This window comes from Lolium perenne, chromosome 3, assembly GCF_019359855.2.
Source record: "Lolium perenne isolate Kyuss_39 chromosome 3, Kyuss_2.0, whole genome shotgun sequence".
NCBI classification, from domain to species: Eukaryota; Viridiplantae; Streptophyta; class Magnoliopsida; order Poales; family Poaceae; genus Lolium; species Lolium perenne.
The window spans coordinates 342,476,047-342,496,237 of NC_067246.2; positions in this window are offsets into that span (position 1 = coordinate 342,476,047).

A 20,191-nucleotide genomic window follows, 5' to 3' on the forward strand; every position below is an offset into this window, starting at 1 on the left:
GATGCAGCGCGCCGGCTGGCCAGTTAGCTGCCGATCTTGGTTGCAGGGAAAATCTTAGATAGGTAGGCCAGGTGCATCAGAAGGTGGAGACGTGCATCCATGATCCATCCTTGCATGCAAGGCCGTCTTGGTCGCTCTATGCAAGGACGTAGCCATGGATTGCATGGAGTCTCATGCAGCTGATCTGTCTTGGTCGCTCTCTGCCAAGGACACTGCCTTGGATTAGCGTAGAGTCCCGGTGTGGCCAATCCAAAGCAGCACGGCTAGATCGGCCGATCCACAGCACAGCTGCGAGATCGGGAGCCCGGGAAACAGATGCAACACCGATCTAGAGAACAGGTGCCAGATCGGGAGACCAGCGAGCGAGCAGTCCAAATTGCTATGCGGCTGACGCAGGCTGGCCGCCGCCGGTGGCCGGATCGGGGATGACGTGCAGGGCATTGAAGGAGGAAGACTACCAGGCTGGAGACAGGAAAAAACATGTGGAGACGTCCCGCCGCCGCCGTCCGCCGTCGAACAGCTTCCTCCGGCGGCGGCGAGGTAAACGGGGTGGCTGGGGATGGCCTCCTAAGGTGCGGCGGCGGGCGCCTCCGGGACAAAAAAAAAAGGGGAGAATTTCACTTCCCGGCCTCTGCACCAACCAGAGATGCATTTTAATCTTGGTTAAGATTAAAGCATAGTCCTCAAGATAAATTGCGTGAGTACCAGGTCTAGCCTGGACCTTAAGTATAAATAGGAACCTAAATTCGTGTCCGTGGTGATTTGAACTCAGGTGCTGGGTTTATACATCCACTCCCCCAACCAGTTGAGCTAGACTCACTTCCCAGGTGCCGCCGGGGGGAAATACTACTACTTTCTTCTGTAGCTACTCCGATAAAAGAATACAAAAAATACTACTGCCTTCTACCCCCTCAGAAAATATAGTTACTCTTTATTCACCGTCCGTCACCTATACTATTGCGACAATATGTCGCCTCTACTACGCAGAAATACTACCATCTTTCTCTGCATCATCATCGGAATATATTTATAGTTACTTGGCCGTCCTTCGTCTATACTACGTACTACCATCTTATACCTGGAAAAAATACTACTACACCATTCACCGCCGTGCATTCCTTCCTAGTAGCATTACAGCACAATGATGTCTTGTGAGAGAAATTATTAAACCACTAGATCGGGTGGAAAGATCCACTGATTTTCGTAGAGAACGTTATGCATTAGATCCCAATATTCACTAACCCACCATATAGCCTTATTAGTTTGGGATCTAATGCTAAATACGTCGCTCGTGTCCATGAAATAGACGGCATCCTCCTCTATCTCCCCACAAGCAGGAACAAACTTGATGAGTGAAGTACCGATAAAAAGCGCCTGGCCGCCTAGCCCACTCACCATCGGCATCCACACACCTGCGTTGATGTCTGCTTCGAAAACCTTCACCTTTCGAGTGAAGTTATCTTTATACGGTCCAAGCCGACATTGGAGATGTTGCTTTACCATGAATAGCTTCCCACGTGACTCAACCAAGTGCCGGATGATGAAGATGCGAAAATTGTTTTTGTGGTCAAAATCGCCATCATCGGTATAGTCAGTTCCTTCAAATATCTGTTCTGCGCAGTCATTGAAGAACTCAGAGTCTTCATCGTCATCGAAGAACTCAGAGTCCTCATCGTCATCGCTGTCATTGTCTTCTTCCTCGCTATCAAAACCGTTGATGCCTTGAAAGACCTCGTTGTTCTCGTCGTCAGTGTCCACCTCGTCGTCTTCTTCATCACTTGCCTCATCGATGTCGCTCGCCGGATGTTCAATGACAAACTGGGCGCTAGTAACTATGGGCACGCCGTCATCACCAAACCGATATCGAGGAAGTAAAGGTCTTCCGCCTTAGTAATGCCATACAATTTGCCTCGAAGGAAGGAGATGTCGATGATGCGTAAGGTAGCCATGGGTTCTTTGGGCACCGACGCACCGATCCCGGACCTTGCCAGGACAAACGGGTAATCCCAGGAGTCCGTCGTCCTGAGAGCGACGAGGTTATCAGGGCCCCCTCGCATGAGCACCCTGCGGGCATAGCAACTGTTCACCACGTTGTCAATGATGTTATCCAACTCAGGACGTGGGACGGTGGTGCCGGTGAAAGGATCGTGCAAGAGACATCGATGCGTATTATCTTCGGCGTCGATTCCGTCGAGGAGGAGCCAGCTGCCTGTTGAGCCGAAGCATGTAGCGCCCTTGTGGAAGGACGCGAGGCGACGCGATCGCGCCGAACGGCCCTGGAAGGACGTCAGGAAGCGCCCGCTGGGGAGAGCCACCCATGGAGGTGGGTGGCGCACGGGGGAGCCATGGTGGCGCATTGCCGTTCGCCAGGATCGGCAGACTGCTCTGAGGCGGGCACAATCAGCGGCGGTCGGGAGGCGTGTGACGACGGCGCCGATGATCTCTGGCAGGAGCTCGGACCATGGCTGAATCGACGCGTCCTCCATCATGTCCGTCTCTATTTTGGTACCGGACGATCCCAGCAGGAAACAAAAGCAGGGAGCAGGAAACACATATATATATAGCCTCCCAGAATCGATCGTTCGGTATATCGACTCGATCTGTTGTGTCCTTCGCCGCACCTCAGCACTGTGGTTGTTGCTCCGTACGTCTGGCGTCTTACAATCATTTTTTCGATAAAGAATGCTTTACTACTTTGATAAGCAATTATTTCCAGCTTCTGCATAATCAGGATGTACACAGTTGTTTATAGGTTTCAAGTGAAATGTCTGATAAAACAAAACTAGGCGAAATACATATCGAAACGATGGATTATAAGACGTCTAAGGTGTGGGTGGAGTTTCAATCCGTAGACTATGCTGCCACCCATGTAGGGAAAAAGTATCCCTTGCCGTAGCCTCTAACCGTGTACAAACCTCCGTAAATAGGTCTCGGTTCTCCACTCGCTGAAAAGGTAACCATAAACGGAGAATGTCTGTACATCTGTAGAAAACTGCAAAAGGGAGGAATTTTTATCGTTAAAAATCTTGTCATTTCTACTTAACCAAAGCGTCTGCTAGCGCCCCCACCCTAAGAAGCAACTTGAACCTTGAATCGACACCATGAAGCCAATTGGCACCGGAAGAAAAGGTGTTTAATCGTTTCGTCCTGTTGACAGAAAACACACCGTGTACTTCCATGCCAGTTTCGCTTAACAAGATTATCATTGGTGAGAATAACTCCTCGACGAAGGTACCATCCAAAAAGTTTAATTTTAATGGTATCTTCATCTTGCAAATTTTCTTATTATTATCAACTGGTATATCAGAATGAAGGATCGCATTGTATAGTGATTTTACCGAGAAAGAACCATCTACATTAAGATTCCACCTAAATTCGTCCGATTCAGGCGATAGTTGTATATCTCCTAGCCGGTGAATCAGGGAGTTCCATGCCAACAGCCTTTGCCAAAGTAAAACTCGTCTGAACGTCACATTCGGATGTGAGATAGCCATTACCGTGGCATTGGTATCACTTTTGCGACGAATAATACTATACAAGGAAGGATACTGTTCACTTAAGGGTGCATAGTTTAACCAAATGTCCTCGCAGAACCGTATCTGTGATCCATTCTTGATCGAAAAAGTACCATGGTGGAAGAAGACATTCTTTGTCGCCATGAGATCAGCCCAGAAGTGTGAATCCCCTAGTTTCCAAACCACTTGAGATAACATCTTCGAGCCCATATACTTTCTCCTAAGAATAGTTTGCCAAATCCCATCATTAGTAAGAAGCTTAAACAGCCATTTACCTAGTAGGGCTGAATTCTTGACCTCCAGGTCATGAACTCCAAGCCCTCCTTGATCTTTGGGACTACAAACTATACTCCATTAACCAATCGATATTTCTTTTTCTCGATGTCCCCTTGCCAAAATAATCTGGATCGATAATAATCGAGTTTATGCAGAATTCCTTTGATACTAGGAAGAATGATAACATATACAGTACCATATTTGTCAGTACTGAATTAATGAGTATCAGTCTTCCTCCCACGGATAACAATTTACCTTTCCAACTACTAAAGCGTTTTTGTAGTCTTTCTTCCACTATTTTCCATTCAGCAATTGCGAGTCTTCGATAATGAATCGGAATACCCAAATAGCGAATAGAAAACTGGCCTTGCCCGCAACCAAACAACTCTGCATATAGAGTCGTATCGTTTTGGGCATCACCGAAGAAAAACAATTCACTTTTATGGAAATTGATTTTTAATCCCGATAACTGCTCAAAAGCTGCCAAAATTAATTTCAGATTGCAAGCTTTTTCGAGATCATGATACATAAATAGAATTGTGCCATCGGCATATTGAAGGATCAAGGTTCAAAAAAGCGCTAAGCGCTAAGCGAGCGGTGAGGCTGTGCCTAGAGGAACTACTGCTTAAGCGAGCTTAAGCGCCGCTTAAGCGTGCATGGCAAAACAGGCATATGTAAATCTAAAATAGAAAATATTGAATAACCTCACTTAGTTCTGTGTTATTTCTGGTCCAACAAAAGGCACAACTGTAGGGATTCGTTGCATAGAAAACAAAAAAAATCCTACCGCGAGAACGCAATCCAAGCCAAGATGCAATCTAGAAGACGGGAGCAACGAGAGGATGAACGAGACTCACCCTTGAAGATTTCCAAAGCCTACAAGATGAGGCTCTTGTTGCTGCGGTAGACGATCACTTGCCGCTTTCAAAAGCGCGTAGAAGATCTTGACGGTGCCACAATCGGGCAGCACCTCCGTACTCGGTCATACGTTCGGTGTTGATGAAGACGACGTCCTTCCCCCCGTTCCAGCGGGCAGCGGAAGTAGTAGCTCCTCCTTGAATCCGGCAGCACGATGGCGTGGTGGCGGTGGCGATGGAGATCTCCGGCGAAACTTTGCTAAGCGTTGCGGGAGAGGGGGAGGAGTGGGGCGGCTAGGGTTTGGGGAGAGGGGGTGGCCGTCCTCCTTGGGGTGCGGCCAAGGTGGTGGTGTTGTGGTGGTCGGCCCCCTCCCCTTGGCCCCTCATTATATAGGTGGAACCCCCAAGTGTTGGACTACAAGTCTTCGAATAAGACCCCAACCCAAAACCTTCCATGTGTAGGGAAACCTACCCAATGTGGGACTCCCACCTCAAGTGGGATTCCCACCCTTCCATGAGGGGGGGTGGCCGGCCCCCTTGGTGGAGTCCACTTGGGACTCCACCCCTCTAGGGTTGGCCGGCCATGGGTGGTGGAGTCCCTCTGGGACTCCGCCTTCCAAAGTGATTTCTTCCGGACTTTTGTAGAACCTTCTAGAACCTTCCATAAATGCACCGGATCATTTTCAAACTTATAAAATGACTTCATATATATGAATCTCATTCTCCGGACCATTCCGGAACTCCTCGTGATGTCCGGGATCCCATCCGAGACTCCGAACAAAACTTTGAACTCCATTCCATATTCAAGTTCTACTAATACGACATCAAACCTTAAGTGTGTCACCCTACTGTTCGCGAACTATGTAGACATGGTTGAGAACTCTCTCCGACCAATAACCAATAGCGGGATATGGAGATCCATAATGGCTCCCACATATTCAACGATGACTTAGTGATTGAATGAACCATTCACATACAATACCTACTCCCTTTGTCACGCGATATTTTACTTGTCCGAGGTTTGATCATCGGTATCTCTCTATACCTTGTTCAACCTCGTCTCCTGACAAGTACTCTTTACTCGTACCGTGGTATGTGGTCTCTTATGAACTATTCATATGCTTGCAAGCTATTTAGACGACATTCCACCGAGAGGGCCCAGAGTATATCTATCTGTCATCGGGATGGACAAATCCCACTGTTGATCCATATGCCTCAACTCATACTTTCCGGATACTTAATCCCACCTTTATAACCACCCATTTACGCAGTGGCGTTTGATGTAATCAAAGTACCTTTCCGGTATATGTGATTTACATGATCTCATGGTCGAAAGGACTAGGTAACTATGTATCGAAAGCTTATAGCAAATAACTTAATGACGTGATCTTATGCTACGCTTAATTGGGTGTGTCCATTACATTATTCATATAATGATATAACCTTGTTATTAATAACATCCAATGTTCATGATTATGAAACTAATCATCTATTAATCAACAAGCTAGTTAAGAGGCTTACTAGGGACTCATTGTTGTTTACATAACACACATGTATCAATGTTTAGGTTAATACAATTATAGCATGGTATATAAACATTTATCATAAACATAAAGATATATAATAACCACTTTTATTATTGCCTCTTGGGCATATCTCCAACAGTCTCCCACTTGCACTAGAGTCAATAATCTAGATTACATTGTAAGGTACCTAACACCCATGGCATTCTGGTGTAGGTCATGCTTTGCCCTAGGGAGAGCTTTAGTCAACGGATCTGCTACATTCAGATCAGTGTGTACTTTGCAAATCTTTACTTCTCCATCTTCGATGTACTCGCGATTCGAATGATAACGCAGCTTGATATGCTTCAGCCTCTTGTGTGACCTTGGTTCTTGTGCATTGGCGATGGCACCCATGTTGTCACAGTAGATGACTAGTGGGTCCAATGCACTAGGAACCACACCGAGCTCTACAATGAACCTCTTCATCCATACCGCTTCTGATGAAGCCTCTGAAGCCGCTATGTACTCTGATTCTGTTGAAGACTTCGGCACCGTGCACTGCTTCGAGCTTGCCCAGCTTACTGCAGCACCATTCAATATAAACACGTACCTAGACTGTGACTTAGAGTCATCAGGATCAGTGTTCCAACTTGCATCGGTGTAACTGGTTCAACGAGCTCTTGGTCACCTCCATAACAAAGAAACATATCCTTAGTTCTTTTCAAGTACTTCAGGATATTCTTGACCGCTGTCCAGTGTTCCATTCCTGGATCACTTTGATATCTGCTAGTCAAACTAACAGCATGTGCTATATCCGGTCTAGTACATAGCATGGCATACATGATAGAGCCTACTGCCGAGGCATAGGGGATCTGACTCATCCTTTCTCTTTCTTCTGCCGTAGCTGGACCTTGAGTCTTACTCAAAACCTTGCCTGGTAACATAGGTAAGAATCCTTTCTTACTTTCGCCCATTCTAAACTTTTTTAGAATCTTGTCCAGGTATGTACTCTGTGATAGCCCTATTAGACGTCTTGATCTATCTCTATAAATCTTGATGCCTAATATATACGATGCTTCACCAAGGTCTTTCATTGAAAAACTATTATTCAAATAACTCTTTACACTGCTTAATAGTTCTATATCATTCCCAATCAATAATATGTCATCTACATATAATATCAGGAATGCTACAGAGCTCCCACTCACTTTCTTGTAAATACAGGCCTCTCCATGACACTGTATAAACCCGAAGTCTTTGATCACCTTATCAAAACGTCAGTTCCAACTTCTTGATGCTTGCTTCAGTCCATAAATTGAACGCTGAAGTTTGCACACCTTGTCAGCATTTTTAGGATCGACAAAACCTTTGGGTTGTACCATACACAACTCTTTCTCAATGTCTCCATTAAGGAATGCCGTTTTGACATCCATCTGCCAAATCTCATAATCGAAAAATGCAGCTATTGCTAACAAAATCCTCACAGATTTTAGTTTCGCTACAGGTGAGAAAGTCTCATCGTAGTCAACAACTTGAATTTGTCGGAAACCCTTTCCGACAAGTCGAGCTTTATAGACAGTAATATTACCATTAGCATCTATTTTCTTTTGAAGATCCATTTATTCTCGATAGCCTTGCGGCTATCAGGTAAGTCTACCAAAGTCCACACTTTGTTATCATACATGGATCCCATTTCGGATTTCATGGCTTCTTGCCATTTGTTGGAATCTGGGCTCATCATCGCTTCTTCATACGTCGCAGGGTCTTCATCATTGTTGTCCACAATCATGACATTTAGACAAGGATCATACCAATCAGGAGTGGCACGTTCCCTTGTCGATCTGCGAGGTTCAGTAGCTATCTCATTTGAAGTTTCATGATCATTATCATTAGCTTCCTCTGTTACCGGTGCAGGCGGCACAGGAACAATTTCCGGCACTGCGCTACTCTGATCAACGAGAGAAGATTCAGTAATCTCGTCGAGTTCTACTTTTCTTCCAGTCACTTCTTTAGTGAGAAATTCTTTCTCAAGAAAGGTTCCGTTCTTAGCAACAAAGATTTTGCCTTCGGATCTGTGATAGAAAGTGTACCCTATAGTTTCCTTAGGGTATCCTATGAAGACGCATTTCTCCGCTTTGGGTTCTAGCTTGTCCGGTTGTAACCTTTTTACATAGGCTTCGCAACCCCAAACTTTAAGGAACGACAGCTTAGGTTTCTTATTAAACCATAATTCATACGGTGTCGTTTCAACGGATTTAGATGGTGCCCTATTTAAAGTGAATGCAGCTGTCTCTAATGCATAACTCCAAAATGATAACGGCAAATCAGTAAGAGACATCATAGAACGAACCATATCTAAGAGAGTTCGATTACGACGTTCGGACACACCGTTTCGTTGTGGTGTTCCCGGCGGTGTCAATTGTGAAAGTATTCCGCATTTCTTTAAATGCATGCCAAACTCATAACTCAGATATTCACCTCCGCGATCAGATCGTAGAAATTTAATCTTTTTGTTACGTTGATTTTCTACTTCACTTTGGAATTCCTTAAACTTCTCGAAAGTTTCGGATTTATGTTTCATGAAATAGATATACCCATATCTACTCAAATCATCTGTGAGAGTTAGAACATAACGATAACCACCGCGCGAGGCTACACTCATTGGTCCGCACACATCGGTATGTATCACTACTAGAAAACAGGCAATCAGTGGCGCACCACTTTTTGTCATCAGTGGCGCACTAGTGGTGCGCCACTAATATCACGCCACTGCTAACAGTTAGCAGTGGCGCACTAGTGGTGCGCCATTACTAAAAGTACATACCAGTGGCGCACTAGTAGATGCGCCATTGCAAAGATGTTGGGTGCGCAACTGGAGAAATATAGGGTGCGCCACTTGAGAAACTTATGGTGCGCCATTGGCAGGCGGTGGGCAGCGGGTGTGGCCACTTGACCAGTTTACAAAAGACCACATATATTTATTGCAAATTACACTAATTATTACAGTCTAATACAACCAAAGTTTCTAATCTTTGCAGCTAGCACCCTAAAAGAAAATAAAAAACGCAATCAAATCCTCTCAGCTCCTCCGCCGCGGCGGCCGTGCATCCCGGCGAGGCGGTTGGCGGCGTGGACGTAGCTGGCCGAGCGGGCGCCTCCCGTTCAACACGTTCCTGGAGCACGCGAAGCTGGTGAAGTTCCTGGCCGCACTCCGGTAGAGGCATGGAGGAGCAGCGGTGGAAGAGATTGGGGTAGAAGCGTGGAGGAGCAGAGAGCCGATGCGGAGCTCGACGACGTCGCCGACCACGACAGCGCGCCACGCTTCTCTGACACCGAAGACCTCTGCTTCCGTGAGCTCTGCGTCGTGCTCTTTCGCGGAGCTTCTTGTCCCCTCCGTCGGCCGCGCGTGGGCGCTGCTTCGGGCGCCAAACCTCGCCGCCTCCTTCCGCGGCCTCAACACCGAGCTCGTTGTCGTCCTCCCGAGCGCCTCCCTCCACATCTCAAACGACGGCACGGCCCAGTATCACGACCCCGACGAGGCCGTGTGCCCAGTGGCCGTCGGCTTGAGCGCCTTCTCGGTGTAGAGCGCGGGATGCGGATCAGGGAGCGCAGAATCGAGGCAGAGCTCGCGCGACAGAGGCGCATGCGCGCGGCGACCGCAGCGGAGAAGTGTGCGGATCTGAGCTGAGCGGCGGCCGCAGCGGAGAAGTGTGCGGAAGAGAAAGGAATAGAGCGAGGACTGCGTCTGCCTGGTATAGAGCGAGGACAAAAACAAAAGATGAAAAACGCATCTGCACAGCTAGCCATCGAACATGTGACAAAGGCGCACGTCTTCCTCCATTAATTCAAAGTTTGAATCTCAAGAGAGTGCCTAGTGGGGCGCGTGGCGTGAGGCGTGTCCGCGTGTGTGGCGCGTGGCATGGTGGTGGGAATTTGGCGCACAGTGGTTGTTTTGTTTGGATTCGTTTTGACGTGGCGCGTGGTGGATCAAATCAAGCAGTAGGCAGACCGCACAGTGGCGCACCGCGTATAGTGCGCTACCGCAATTTGCAGCACAGTGGCGCATGGCATACAGTGCGCTATTGCAATTTGTAGCACAGTGGCGCACCACATATAGGTGCGCCGTTGCTATTTAAATAGCATGGCGCACCTATATGTGGTGCGTCACTGGTAACTCTAGACCTATTTGTAATGCAGGCCAAAATTTAGTAGTGGCGCAGGACTAATACTAGTGCGCCACTGCTATATTTGTATCAGTGGAGCATCACTTTTTGGTGCGCCACTGCTAACTAGCAGTGACGCACCAAAATAGATGTGCGCCACTGTGAGCATTCTTACGGCTAGGCCTTTTCCTAGTAGTGTATGATTTCCAATAAGTCTGTAGCTCGCTCCATAATACCAGAGAATGGAGTCTTAGTCATTTTTCCCATTGGACATGCTTCCCATCTATCAAGTGACTCAAAGTCAAGTGATTCAAGTAATCCATCGGTATGGAGTTTCTTCATGCGTTTCACTCCAATATGACCAAGACGACAGTGCCACATATAAGTAGAATTATCATTCAATTTAATTTGCTTAGCATCAATATTATGAATATGTGTATCACTACTATCGAGATCTAACAGAAATAAACCATTCTTTTCAGGTGCTCGACCATAAAAGATATTATTCATAAAAATAGAACAACCATTATTCTCAGACTTGAATGAATTACCGTCTTGCATTAAACAAGATCCAGATATAATGTTCATGCTCAACGCGGGTACAAAATAACAATTATTGAGGTTTAAAACTAATCCCGAAGGTAGATGTAGAGGAAGTGTGCCGACAACGATCACATCGACTTTGGATCCATTTCCAACGCGCATCGTCACTTCATCCTTCAATAGTCTTCGTTTATTCTTTAGTTCCTGTTTCGAGTTACAAATATGAGCAACCGAACCAGTATCAAATACCCAGGTACTAGTACGAGAACCAGTAAGATAAACATCTATATCATGTATATCAGATATACCTTCTTTCTTCTTCTTGACAAGGCCGCTCTTCAGATCAGCCAAATACTTGGAGCAATTACGCTTCCAGTGTCCCTTCTCCTTGCAGTAATAACACTCAGCATCAGGCTTAGGGCCAGTCTTAGGTTTCACAGGAGGTGTGGCAGCTTTCTTGCCACCCTTCTTGAATTTTCCCTTAGACTTGCCTTGTTTCTTGAAACTGGTGGTCTTGTTGACCATCAACACTTGGTGCTCTTTCTTGATCTCAATCTCAGCAGATTTCAGCATGGCGAAGAGTTCAGGTAACTCTTTGTTCATGTTCTGCATATTGTAGTTCATCACAAAGTTCTTGTAACTAGATGGCAGTGATTGAAGGACACGATTAATCCCCAGTCTGTTAGGAATCACTATTCCCAAATCACTGAGTTTCTTCGCATGCCCGGCCATGGCGAGCATGTGCTCACTAACGGAGCTGCCTTCTTCCATCATGCAACTGAAGATCGGCTTCCAGACTGCATAGGATGGCACACTGAACTTGAGAGTACCGAGTTTTTCGAGTCTCGTAAACATTTTTTACTTCATCGGTTTCAGTTTTTGCAGGAGGGTCACCTAGCGGTGCATCAAGCACATATTGCAGGTTTCCACCAGCGAGGAAAGTCCTCACATGATAGAACCAGTCGGTGAAGTTGCTACCGTTGCTCTTAAGCTTTTCTTTCTCTAGGAACTGGTTAAAATTGATTGGGGACGCCATATCTACAACATATATTTGCAATAGCTTAGACTAAGTTTATGATAAATTGAGTTCAAATTTTAATTCAACAAAATCAAAAATCTAGGTGAACTCCCACTCAAAACAATATCCCTCGAATTGTCTTAGTGATCACACGAACCAAATCCACCACACCAAATCCGATCATCACGAGACAAGATGTAACTTCAATGGCGAACACTCAAAGTGTTCATCATATCAATCATATGATTCATGCTCTACCTTTCGGTATCACGTGTTCCGAGACCATGTCTGTACATGCTAGGCTCGTCAAGGCCACCTTAGTATCCGCATATGCAAAACTGGCTTGCATCCGTTGTATGCACTTGTTGAGTCTATCACACCCGATCATCACGAGATGCTTCGAAACGACAAGTCTTGGCAACGGTGCTACTAAGGATGAACACTTTATTATCTTGATATTTTAGTGAGAGGGATCATCTTATAATGCTACCGTTGCGATCTAAGCAAAATAAGATGCATAAAGGATTAACATCACATGTAGTTCATATGTGATATGATATGGCCCTTTTGTCTTTGCGCCTTTGATCTTCATCTCCAAAGCACGGACATGATCTCCATCATCAAAGGGCATGATTGATACATCTCCGACGTATCGATAATTTCTTATGTTCCATCCCACATTATTGATGATATCTACATGTTTTATGCATACTTTATGTCATATTTATGCGTTTTCCGGAACTAACCTATTGACGAGATGCCGAAGGGCCAGTTGCTGTTTTCTGTTGTTTTTGGTTTCAGAAATCCTAGTAAGGAAATATTCTCGGAATCGGACGAAATCAACGCCCAACATCCTATTTTTCCCGGAAGGTTCCAGAGCATCGAAGAAGTACCGGAGAGGAGCCAGGGGGGCCCCACCCCACAGGGCGGCGCGGCCCAAGGGGGGGCGCGCCCCCCTAGTGTGTGGGCCCACCAGGCCCCCTCCGAGGTTGCCCTTTCGCCTACTTAAGGTCTCCGTCGTGAAAACCCTATCACGTTCGACGAAACCAGAGAAAACCTTCCAGAGCCGCCGCCATCGCGAAACTCCAATTCGGGGGACAGAAGTCTCTGTTCCGGCGCCCTGCCGGGACGGGGAATTGCCCCCGGAGTCATATCCACCGCCGTCTCCACCGCCATCTTCACCGCCATCGCTGTCTCCATGATGAGGAGGGAGTAATTCACCCCCGGGGCTGAGGGCTCCGCTGTAGCTATGTGGTTCATCTCTCTCTTTATGTGATCTAGCTGAATATTATCTATGTGCTACTCTAGTGATGTTATTAAAGTAGTTTATTCCTCCTGCACGGTGTAATGGTGACAGTGTGTGCATCGTGTAGTACTTGGCGTAGTCTATGATCATAATCTCTTGTAGGTTATGGAGTTAATTATTGCTATGATAGTATTGATGTGATCTATGCCTCCTTCATAGTGTGATGGTGACAGTGTGCATGCTATGTTAGTTCTCGGTGTAATTGTGTTGATCTAGCTTGCACTCTAAAGTTATTTAAACATGAATATCGAATATTATGGAGCTTGTTAACTCCGGCATTGAGGGTTCATGTAATCCTACACAGTTAGTGGTGTTCATCATCCAACAAGAGGGTGTAGAGTGGTTCTATTATGTGATCATTGTTGAGAGTGTCCACTAGTGAAAGTAGGATCCCTGGGCCTTGCTTCCAAGCATCGAATCTCTGTTTGTTTATTGTTTTGTTGCATGTTTACTCGCTGCCATATTTTATTCAGATTGCTATTACCACTCATACTCATCCATATTACTTGCATCTCACTATCTCTTCGCCGAACTAGTGCACCTATTAGGTGTGTTGGGGACACAAGAGACTTCTTGCTTTGTGGTTGCAGGGTTGCATGAGAGGGATATCTTTGACCTCTTCCTCCCTGAGTTCGATAAACCTTGGGTGATCCACTTAAGGGAAAACTGCTGCTGTTCTACAAACCTCTGCTCTTGGAGGCCCAACACTGTCTACAGGAATAGAAGCGTGCGTAGACATCAAGCTATTTTCTGGCGCCGTTGCCGGGGAGGAAAGGTAAAAGGTACTCACACTCCGGATCTCGGCTACTAAGCTATTTTCGCCGTTGTAAGTACTCGAAGCTATTTCCTTTAGATCCTGCAATTGCATCTTTTTGTTTCTTGTTTTACACTAGTAAGGCATAATGGAATACAACGATGAGCTTTTTAATTTATTTCCTAAGTTAAGACATGAATTGTGTGATGCGAAAATTAAAGAACCTATGGAGCCTCAATTGCATGCTAGTAGCAATGTTATTAGTATGAACGCAATCACTGCTAATGCTATGGATAAGTCTAAGCTTGGGGAAGCTAGTTTTTGTGATCTTTTTAGTTTCCCATCTTTAGGGGAGAAAATTTGTTCTGATAATGCTTTATCTCCCATATGCGATAACTCTAATGATGCTTGTTCACCAACTGCAAGTACTGCTTTCAAGATACCCATGAAAATTATTGAACGTGTTATTGATAACCGCTATGAAGGGGATGGAACTGTCCATCCTGGAGATCATTTACTGTTTTGCATGGATTATGCGGGTTATTCAAGTGTGCAGGTATTTCTATGGATGAAGTGAGGAAGAAGCTATTCTCTTTTTCGCTATATGGTAAAGCGGCGCATTGGTATAAATTGTTGAAGAATAGTCATTCTCTTGGTTGGGAGGAAATTGTACCTCTCTTTTATTCTAAATTTTATCCTCCTCATGAAATGCATATTGATAGGAATTATATTTATAACTTTTATCCTCGTGATGGAGAGAGTATTTCTCAAGCATGGGGGAGATTGAAGTCACTAATGCTCAAATGTCCGATTCATGAGCTCCCCCGTAATGTTATTGTTAACAATTTTTATGCGAGGCTTTCAGGACAACACAAGGACTATCACGGATGCCTCGCTCAGAGGGATCTTTCACAAGCAAGGAGGTTGAAGCTAGGTGGGATCTTCTTGATCGGATTGAGGAGAATGCTGAAGGATGGGAGAACAACAAAGGTGAAGAGTCAGGTATAAATTATGATTATGAATGCATTGAAGCTTTTATGGATACTGATAAATTTCGAGATATGAGTGCTACTTATGGTCTTGACTCTCAAGTTGCTGCAAATCTTTATAAAGCCTTTGCTTCTCATTTTGAATTGCCTAAAAAGAATTTTGATAAGTATCATGAACCTTTTAAAGAGGCTTGCATGAAGGATGAAATTGTTGTTAATGATTGCAATAAGCATGCTCAAACTCCTAAGAATGCTATTTCCTATAAGCATGTTAATTTTTGTGGAATGCATAGACCTTGTGGAATTAATCAAATCAAAGATGAATATTGTATCCATCATATTAATGAAAAAACTAGAAAGTGGGCTAGGGCTCTAGATGATCTTGGTAAAAAAGTTTGTGCCCTCTATCCTTTTATTTGTGAAGTTTGCCATGAAGTGGGTCATTTTAATTTTCAATGCTCCACCAATGATAATTTGAACCCGATGAGTGCTACAAATTTGTATTGTGATGATGAAATTACTCCTAATCAGCATGATGAGCTCACTTTATTTTTGTGGTGTGAAGAGCTATCAAGGAAAATTTCTTTGTTAGATATTAATGATCTCGATATTGATGATGTCCTGCATGGGTGTTTTTATGATTGCATTGATAATAGCCATACAAATACTTACATACAAAATATTTTAGAAGATGACACCTTGCCAAAATATGATAGGACCGCTGTGTGTTTTGAACTAATTAATGAAAAGGAGGAATCCTCCCAAGTTTCTTCTATTGTTTCTGAAAGTAAATCAGGTTATGCGGGCAAGCCACCCTTCAAACCTCTTCCTCCTAAAGAAGGGAACGAGGAGAAGGAGGAGAAGAAGAAGAAGAAAGGAACGAAGAAGAAGAAGAAGAAGAAGAACAAGAAGGAGAATAAAGAGAAAGAGGTAACGGCATATCCCCGCGTGAATGAGATAACGCTAGGTAACCGTAAGTATGTTGCTCCTAATGATTATTATGATAATGAATCTGAATACAATGATCTTCCTATGCCCTTTACATACATTAGTGATCATGATTTGAATGAGCACACTACTTTTGATATTGCAAATCTCTGGGAAACTAATTCTGAAAATGATGATGATAATAATTGTCATAGTATCAGTGCTATCCATGCTTCCTCCCATAATGATATAGAAAGCTCTAAGCTTGGGGAAGAGGTGTTTGAAAATCCTTTTGCTACTGATCATTATGTGTTTGATACATCTCCTTCTAATAACAATGATGGTATGGTTACAGATAAACCAACTGTGAAAGATAACTATTCTATTTCTTATGATGACACTGTGCCTCCGAACTTTGATGATTATTATAAAGAATGCTATGATATAGGTTATAACTATCCTTATGAAACTTGTCATAGTTATGATTGGATTGCCAAAAACAATTCCCTTAATATGCAACTTGTTTACCATGTTCAAATTCTTGATAATAATCCTGCTCCAATTACTATTAATGAGAAGAATTCTTCTTATGCCAAAATTAATGATACTTCTATGCATATGAACCATGATAAGAATGTTTTAAGTGATGGGTATATTGTGGAATTCATTAATGATGCTACTGAAAGTTATTATGAGAGAGGGAAACATGGGTATATGCATCTTAATAATATTAAGTTTCCCCTCTTTATGTTGAGAATCTTGAAGTTACTCGTGTTTTATCCTCTTATGCTTGTCACTTTGTTCTTCATGAATTCATTTGTGTACAAGATTCCTTTTCATAGGAAGCATGTTAGGCTTAAATGTGTTTTGAATTTGCCTCTTGATGCTCTCTTTTGCTTCAACTACTATTTCTTGCAAGTGCATCATTAAAACTGCTGAGCCCATCTTAATGGCTATAAAGAAAGAACTTCTTGGGAGATAACCCATGTGTTTATTTTACTACAATACTTTTGTTTTATATTTGTGTCTTGGAAGTTGTTACTACTGTAGCAACCTCTCCTTATCTTTATTTTATTGCATTGTTGTGCCAATTAAAGTCTTTGATAGTAGGGTTGATACTAGATTTGGATTACTGCGCAGAAACAGATTTCTGTCTGTCACGAATCTGGGCAGAATTCTCTGTAGGTAACTCAGAAAAATATGCCAATTTACGTGCGTGATCCTCAGATATGTACGCAACTTTCATTCAGTTTGGGCATTTTCATCTGAGCAAGTCTGGTGCCATTTTAAAATTCGTCTTTACGGACTGTTCTGTTTTGACAGATTCTGCCTTTTATTTCGCATTGCTTCTTTCGCTGTGTTGGGTGGATTTCTTTGTTCCATTACCTTCCAGTAGCTTTGGGAAATGTCTAGAAGTGTTAAGAATGATTGTGTCACCTCTGAACATGTGAGTTTTTGATTATGCACTAACCCTCTAATGAGTTTGCTTTGAGTTTAGTGTGGAGGAAGTTTTCAAGGGTCAAGAGAGGAGGATGATATACTATGATCAAGAAGTGTGAAAAGTCTAAGCTTGGGGATGTCCCCGTGGTTCATCCCTGCATATTTCAAGAAGACTCAAGCATCTAAGCTTGGGGATGCCCAAGGCATCCCCTTCTTCATCGACAACTTATCAGGTTTCTTCTCTTGAAACTATATTTTTATTCGGTCACATCATATGTACTTTACTTGGAGCGTCTGTTTGTTTTTGTTTTTTGTTTTTGTTTGAATAAATGCTTGTGTGGGAGAGAGACACGCTCCTCTGGTTCATATGAACATATATGTTCTTAGTTTTTAATTTTCATGGCGAAGGTTGAAACTGCTTCGTTCATTGTTATATGGTTGGAAACGGGAAATGTTACATGTAGTAATTGGTAAAATGTCTTGGATAATGTGATACTTGGCAATTGTTGTGCTCATGTTTAAGCTCTTGCATCATATACTTTGCACCTATTAATGAAGAAATACATAGAGCTTGCTAAGATTTGGTTTGCATAATTGGTCTCTCTAAGGTCTAGATAATTTCTAGTAAAGAGTTTGAACAACAAGGAAGACGGTGTAGAGTCTTATAATGTTTACAATATGTCTTTTATGTGAGTTTTGCTGCACCGGTTCATCCTTGTGTTTGTTACAAATAACCTTGCTAGCCTAAACCTTGTATCGAGAGGGAATACTTCTCATGCATCCAAAATCCTTGAGCCAACCACTATGCCATTTGTGTCCACCATACCTACCTACTACATGGTATTTCTCCGCCATTCCAAAGTAAATTGCTTGAGTGCTACCTTTAATTTTCCATCATTCGCCTTTGCAATATATAGCTCATGGGACAAAATAGCCTTAAAAACTATTGTGGTATTGAATATGTACTTATGCACTTTATCTCTTATTAAGTTGCTTGTTGTGCGATAACCATGCTCCTGGGGACGCCATCAACTCTTTGTTGAATATCATGTGAGTTGCTATGCATGTTTGTCTTGTCTGAAGTAAGGGCGGTTTTCACAATCAAATGGTTTGAGTATGCATACTGTTAGAGAAGAACATTGGGACGCTAACTAAAGCCATGAATCATGGTGGAAGTTTCAGTTTGGACATAAAACCTCAATATCTTATGAGAATATTAACTGTTGAATGCTTAAGCATTAAAAGAGGAGTCCATTATCTGTTGTCTATGTTGTCCCGGTATGGGTGTCTAAGTTGAAGAATGATCAAAAGCGAGAAGTCCAATGCGAACTTTCTCCTTAGACCCTTGTACAGGCGGCATAGAGGTACCCCTTTGTGACACTTGGTTGAAACATATGACATGCAATGATAATCCGTGTTAATCCAAGCTAATTAGGACAAGGTGCGGGCACTATTAGTATACTATGCATGAGGCTTGCAACTTGTAAGATAAAATTTACATGATACATATGCTTTATTACTACCGTTGACAAAATTGTTTCATGTTTTCAAAATAAAAGCTCTAGCACAAATATAGCAATCGATGCTTTCCTCTTTGAAGGACCTTTCTTTTACTTTTATGTTGAGTCAGTTCACCTATCTCTTTCCACCTCAAGAAGCAAACACTTGTGTGAACTGTGCATTGATTCCTACATACTTGCATATTGCACTTGTTATATTACTTTGCATTGACAACTATCCATGAGATATACATGTTATAAGTTGAAAGCAACCGCTGAAACTTAATCTTCCTTTGTGTTGCTTCAATACCTTTACTTTGATTTATTGCTTTATGAGTTAACTCTTATGCAAGACATATTCATGCTTGTCTTGAAGTACTATTCATGAAAAGTCTTTGCTTTATGATTCAATTGTTTACTCATGTCATTACCATTATTTTGATCGCTGCATTCATTACATATGCTTACAATAGTATGATCAATGTTATGATGGCATGTCACTCCAGAAATTATCTTTGTTATCGTTTACCTGCTCGGGACGAGCAGGAACTAAGCTTGGGGATGCTGATACGTCTCCGACGTATCGATAATTTCTTATGTTCCATGCCACATTATTGATGATATCTACATGTTTTATGCATACTTTATGTCATATTTATGCATTTTCTGGAACTAACCTATTGACGAGATGCCGAAGGGCCAGTTGCTATTTTCTGCTGTTTTTGGTTTCAGAAATCCTAGTAAGGAAATATTCTCGGAATCGGACGAAATCAACGCCCAACATCCTATTTTTCCCGGAAGGTTCCAGAGCATCAAAGAAGTACCGGAGAGGAGCCAGGGGGGCCCCACCCCACAGGGCGGCGCGGCCCAAGGGGGGCGCGCCCCCCTAGTGTGTGGGCCCACCAGGCCCCCTCCGAGGCTGCCCTTTCGCCTACTTAAGGTCTCCGTCGCGAAAACCCTATCACGTTCGACGAAACCAGAGAAAACCTTCCAGAGCCGCCGCCATCGCGAAACTCCAATTCGGGGGACAGAAGTCTCTGTTCCGGCGCCCTGCCGGGACGGGGAATTGCCCCCGGAGTCATCTCCACCGCCGTCTCCACCGCCATCTTCACCGCCATCGTTGTCTCCATGATGAGGAGGGAGTAATTCACCCCCGGGGCTGAGGGCTCCGCTGTAGCTATGTGGTTCATCTCTCTCTTTATGTGATCTAGCTGAATATTATCTATGTGCTACTCTAGTGATGTTATTAAAGTAGTTTATTCCTCCTGCACGGTGTAATGGTGATAGTGTGTGCATCGTGTAGTACTTGGCGTAGTCTATGATCATAATCTCTTGTAGGTTATGGAGTTAATTATTGCTATGATAGTATTGATGTGATCTATGCCTCCTTCATAGTGTG